Here is a 6,479-nt window from a genome sequence, read left to right on the forward strand (position 1 = left end):
TTCGGCAAGGTGATAATGTCGTGCTGGAAAGGTAAAGCAGGTCAGGCAGCATACGAGGAGCGGGAGAATCGACGTTTCTGGCATAAGTCTTTCAACAGGACTGAGTGTTGTGGGTGTGGGCTGGGAGATAAATGGGAGGGGGTTGGAGTTGGGTGCAAGGTAGCTGGGAAAGCGAATGGTGGTTCGAGGCAGGGGAAGAGGTGATATGTCAGAGGGGGAGAGAGGTGTGGGTCCGGAGGGTGGTGCTGAGTTTGATGCTTCAGACTGTAATAATGTGTAGCGAGGGGTAATGTGGAAGCCATTGAAATCCACATTTGTCCCATGTGGTTGCAGGGTCTTAAGGCAGAATATGAGGCGTTCATCTTCCAGGCGTCAGGTGGTAACGATTTGGTGGTGGCTTATGCCCAAAATGTCGATTGTCCTGTTCTGCAATTCACATGACAGGATAGATGTGAATAACAAAGGCTAAAAACAGGACAAAGACTTACAGATACAAAGTTAATGGAATTAGACACAGTGCATACAGAAACCATTTGGCCAGTTGAGTCTGCACTGTGCCATGGAAGAGATTCACACTCCCCCACTCTATATTTCTAAATCCGCAATTATGATCCACCTATAAAAATGGAAATTGTTCCAAAAGCTCAGCGAGTCAGGGAGCTCAGTGGAGAGAAGTTACAGTTAACATTGCGAATTAAAAACAGTTCCGAGGAAGGGTCTGTTGACCTGAAACGGTCATTCTGTTTTCCTCCAGCTGCAATTCTGACTTTTGACTCTGATTTACACTTACAGTCCATTTAGATTTCCTTCGCCATTGACCTGAATTGCACACCTTTGCATTGTGGGAAGGAATCAGAGCAGCCAGAGGAAACTTACACGAGAGAGAGAGCATGAGAGTGCGAATTCCACACAGTCAGTCAAACAATTCTGGAATCGAATGCGGGTTTCTGGCGTGGAAATGTGCAATTCTACCCACTGATCCCTCCCAATATGCAAGCATTCATCCTGGAAGCGAATTGAACCGGATCTCACGCAGCGACATGCAGTGGTACTATTCAGAAATTTTATGCGAAAAGAAGCCTATTTGGTATTACTGGATATTAACATTCGCTTAACTATCCGAACACTTCATAAAATCACTTGGCCTATAGCCTCGTCTGTCTTGGCATCTTAGAATTCACATCTGAATACTTCTGAAAGTTATGAGGATTTCTGCATCTCCAACCTTTGTATGCACTGTGTTCCATATTTCAACCAATTGCTGTTTCAAAGCATTTGTCTGCGCATTCACTCAAATCTTTCCTCTTGTATACTTAAGTCTATGCCACCTTCCCTTCCCCCCGTGATCGATCTCACCATCAAAGAGAAACGTTGATTTCAGTCTACACCATCCACATTCCTGATTATTTTGTACATCTCAATCATGTCTCCTCTCTACTTCCTCTGCTTTAAGAAAAACATCTCCAGACTATCCAATTTCTCTTTATAATTGAAACTCTTCTGCCCAGACAATATCCTGGTAAATCGCTCCTGCATCATTTCCAGTGCTATCATATCCGTGGTATCATGCGAATTGCAGAATTGCACACAATAGACTAGATAGAGCCAAATGAGCAAGTGAAATAAATGATGTAGAAGTCCATAGAAAGAGGTACTTCCAAATAAATTTTCTTTTCCTCACTGCTACCCTGTGTCCTTTTGCTGAGCCTGATGTTCCAATAATCTATGGTCCTTGTTGTAAAAGCTGCGACATTAGAAATGATCTCACAAACACGGTATTGAAATGGATTGATTGGTTTGAAAGTGGGGACATGGTTCTTATATGATGGTACAGAGGCACATGAAATGCCAAAGCTGGGAGTGTTCCTGGTCAAACGCGGGGAGGAAGGGCATATTTGTCTCCGTTTATTAGATTATTAAGATACAACAGCAGCATTAACCCGCACTGCAGATTGGCTCAGCTGAAGCGTGCTGGAGTCTTAAGCAAGAGTTCGATTAATTGAAAGCATTCTCTGAAATTTTCCTTAACAATGCGCTGTTTTGTTACTTTGACAGTAAGAGCTGTTTTTGATCACATCGTCTCCAAATCAGCCTTTTGCTCCTAGTAAACATTCCAATCCAGCATACATCACTTTCATTCCGACACAGCCGCATATCATATTCGAATTCCCTCTGTGATAGTGAATTTACAGGCCAAGAACAGACCCTTTGGACGTCGAAGCCTGAGCTGATCCACTGTCGAAACCTATCACTAAATTCCAAATCAATTCCTTCTGCACCCCATCTACTCATGCATCTGTCCAGATGCACCTGAAATGGATCTACGATGTTTTCCTCTTCTACCTCTGCTGGCAACACTACCCAAGTACCTACCACCCTCTTAAACTTTTCACCTCTCATCTTGAACGTGTGACATCCCATTATTGAATCCCTCACCTTGGGAAAAAGCTTCTCTCTCTCTACCCTGGCTATACCCTTCATGATTTTGTAAATGTCAATCAGGTCCCCCTCAATCTCGTTTTCGTTAATGAAAACAAACATTATCTATTCAACCTCTGTTCAGAACTAACACCTTCCATCCCAGGCAATATCCTCAGAAACTTTCTCTGCACTCTTTCATAAACGTGCACATCGTTTTGGTAATTTGGTGACCAGAACAGTACACAGCATTCTAAATGCGGTTGAAACAAAATCTTGTCCAATTTTAGCAAGCCAGCTCTTATACTAAATGCCCCGTCCAGTGAAGGCAAGCACTCCATGTGCCTTCTTATCCGCTCAATCCACCTGTGCAGCTACATTCAGGGTACAAAGTATCTGAACTCCCAATCGCTCTGCTCTTCCGTTTACAGTATATTTGGCCTGAGAATTAGACTTCCCAAAATGCATCACCTCAGATTTGCTTGGATTCAACTCCATCTGCCAATTATCCGCTCAACTCTCCTGTCTATCTATATTCTCCTTCATTCTTTGACACTCCCCTATGATATCTGCTACTCCACCAATCTTCGTTTCATGTGCAAATGTAATGGCGATATTTGGGCCAGCAACCCTTGGAGAATGGAGCATGGCAGCTGGTAGTAATTAGATTTGATGAATAAAATCTGGAATATAAACCCGCTCAGAGGAACAGTGACAAAAAGGTTTACTTTGTTGACAACCCATTCATTCATTTCCCTTCAAAAGTGAAATCTGCCGTCCTGAACGAGACCTGCCAATATATGACTCCAACCACACAATAGTATGGTTCATCCATAAATTCCCTCTGCCTCAGGTAAAGGAGAGTTAAGGGTGAAAAACAAGTGCTGTTCAGATTATGATGGTCACACTCCGTGGGAGAAGAAGGAAGGATAAAAAAGATACATGGATGACGGGGATAATTGGGAGTCATCTCAGCTTGGACTAAAATTCAACTGCTTATCTAAACTAAACAGACACAAGGTTACCCACGCCGCAATGAAGTCAGGTCCATGTGGGCAGGGTCTTCAGGAAGGAATTCAATTACCCGCTGAAGTGTAAACTCACTTGCTCAGTCACAACTTGGACAGGTTATTCATCACTCCCACATGTGAGAAGGAATCAGTCAGGTGATCAACCTGCAGAGTCACCATCAGGTTTACAAATGACAGCAAGGGCGCGATTCTGATGTTATTTCAGGTATTTATCCCATCCAAAAATGAACCATGTTTGGATGCCTGTTTCCAGTGGAGTACCACTGTTTCCTGATGTAGATCGATAATTCAAACTTAGTTGTAGGAGTCATGGTTTAGAAGTTTACAGAAGATACAACAATTGGTTGTATAGTTGACTATGATGAATAATTTCAGGGACCGCAGGGATGTAACAATCAGGTAGAAAGGAAAAATGGCGAATGTAACTGAATCCAGACCAATAAGTGGGAATGAATTTGGGGAGTTGAAACAATAACAGTGGGGATTCTGAGTGGTGTACCGGAACAAAGAGATCTTGGAGTGGACATTCACAGATCTCTGAAGATTGTTGGACAGGGAGATCAATTGATTGAGAAGGTTTTTGGATATTTTCTATTGTTGACCACAGGCTGAGGATGATATTCGATCTTTAGCAAGCGCCAGTTTAGGAAACAACCAAAGGAATGAGCACAAGTCTGGTCAATGCAATAGTCAATTTTTTAAAAATTGTATGATAAAAGGTGGAGGGCTGAAGTATAACTCTTTGACCATCAAGGCCGCTTCATCACTCAATGAATTTACCACTGACTCCTCTCCAAGTCATGCTGATATGTTCCTTGGAGGGTAATTTGCAAACGGTGACATTTCAGTGCATCTTCAACCTTGTATTATAGTCGGTAAAGTTTTTGAACATTGAAGCTTCTGTCAACAAAACCTGGATGACATACTGCAGTGAATCTTCGAGGTGGTGCACTATGCTGCAATTGTGCCTTAGCAATTAAGGGAATAAATATTCAGGTATTGAAGAATGTGCAGTTAAGTGACTGCATTGTCGTGGATGGTGTCCAGTTCCTTCAGTGGTATAGAAGCAGCAGCCACCAAGGGAAATGAGAGAGTTCTGTTAAAAATCTAATTTGTGCGTTGCGGACAACGTAGGCTTCACGGAGATGAGAATTGAGTTAATAATCAAACAAAATCCACCGACGGACATGTTATTGTTGTCAACTTCTTCATATGGGCGGTCAGGTTCCATTTCTCCTAAATACTCCCTCCCAGGACGATTACACGGAGGAATTAAGTTACAATGAAGCCATTGAATTTCAATCGAATATGATTAGATTCTCATTTGTCAGAGTTATCATTGCTGCATTTGGTCCTTTTGTGGATCAATCCGATTTCAATCGCTTTCTGATTTCAAGTTCCAATTCCCATCTGCTCCTGAACTTTCAACCCGTTTCCTCACCGAAATTTCTCCACCTGTCATATAACTTCGTAAGGACGCTGTAAGAGCCAGCAGAGATTTACAAAATGTTGCTAACTCTGTATAAAATGGAGCTTCGTGGAATGATTGGTTAGGCTGGGATTATTCTCCTTGAAACAAAGGCGGTGGAGGAGAGCTCTATAATCACATAATAACAATTATAAACGTTCAATATTCACTGGATCTTGACAGGATAGTTGTAGGCAGGTGGCTTGCTCTATGGTGTGAGGAGAGCACCAATCGAAATGAACACAGAATTAGGTATTGCCTATTTATTTCAGAAATGATGAATAATTTCTTTGCTCAGGGGCCAGAAAGTCTGTGGCATTTTTGTGGCACCCACTGTTGAGGTTGAGTTGTTGGGTATTTTCAAACTGTGCCAGATAGTTAATCAGAAAGATGATGGAACTTTGTCGAGGTAAGTGAGCAGAATCGAGTTGAAGATTATCAGATCAACCATGAGTTTATTGAATGTTGGGGCAGACTCGATGGGCTGAGTGGCATACTTCCACTTTGTTTAACATTTGGACTAATGCCTTATTTTATTCATAAGTTCAGAATTGTGAGGGGATGAGCTGAAGTGATAGGAAATATTTATGAAACAGATCAGACAGATCAGGAACAAGGCTCATAAACTCAGGAAGAAGAAATGTGCTGAGGCCGGGGTGCAACAAATGACACTTGGACAGCACAGGTGGCTGTGTCCAGAAGCTGTGATTGCTGAAGAAAGTTGGTGGACCTTATACAGTTGGCAACTCAGTGATCACGCTGGATGATGGATCGTTGTATGATTCACACACAGCAGAAAGTTGTGGAAGAATGAAAGGTTCATTCCATTGGAGAAGCTTTCTGCAGTTCCGATTCCGAGTGACTGTTTGAAATACTGATCAAAACATTGTGTGAAGTGTTAGGTTAAAATACTCATGAACAACCCCACTGGATGAACTTGTGCTCCCAATCTCTTGTTATCTGTTTCTCTTTCTTTCGATGTAACTTCACAGAAAGACAAGATGGAATGTGGGGCAGAAAGAAAAATGCGTTCTTTCTTATTACAACAATTTAATGCACAATTGAATAGAATGACTGCTCTCGCTCTTCATTTCGACTTTAATGTGGTACCGATTGCTCGTCAATCTCCCGTGCAGCGAAGGGCAAGAACAAGATTCTTGACCCAGTGTGACGTGCAAAGGAAAACTGCTGGAGCGGTTTGTGAAGTTAGCAACCAGAGTGTGACTCGAATCCGTGAATGTGGAGCACAACAGTATAATAACCCACCACCATACTCGCTCGGTCTCCTCAGCACATTTTGTAAAGCAGTGACATGTGACCTCATCAGGTTACATGCAGTGAACGTCATGGATGAGAAATTTCCAGAGCGGAATCGAATCCACACCATTCTGTTTCTGCTTTCACTAGAATTATAATGACAGCAAATTCCAATAAATAGCCATGCTGGTCAGAATGAATAGCTGTCATTGATACATTCTGAGTCTGAACTGTGTCAGAATCAAACAGAGAACAAGACTTTTACGTCATATTCTCACCTTCATTTGACTCATAATTTCTTCAGT

The sequence above is a fragment of the Chiloscyllium punctatum genome, unplaced genomic scaffold (genome assembly GCF_047496795.1).
Source record: "Chiloscyllium punctatum isolate Juve2018m unplaced genomic scaffold, sChiPun1.3 scaffold_307, whole genome shotgun sequence".
NCBI lineage: Eukaryota > Metazoa > Chordata > Chondrichthyes > Orectolobiformes > Hemiscylliidae > Chiloscyllium > Chiloscyllium punctatum.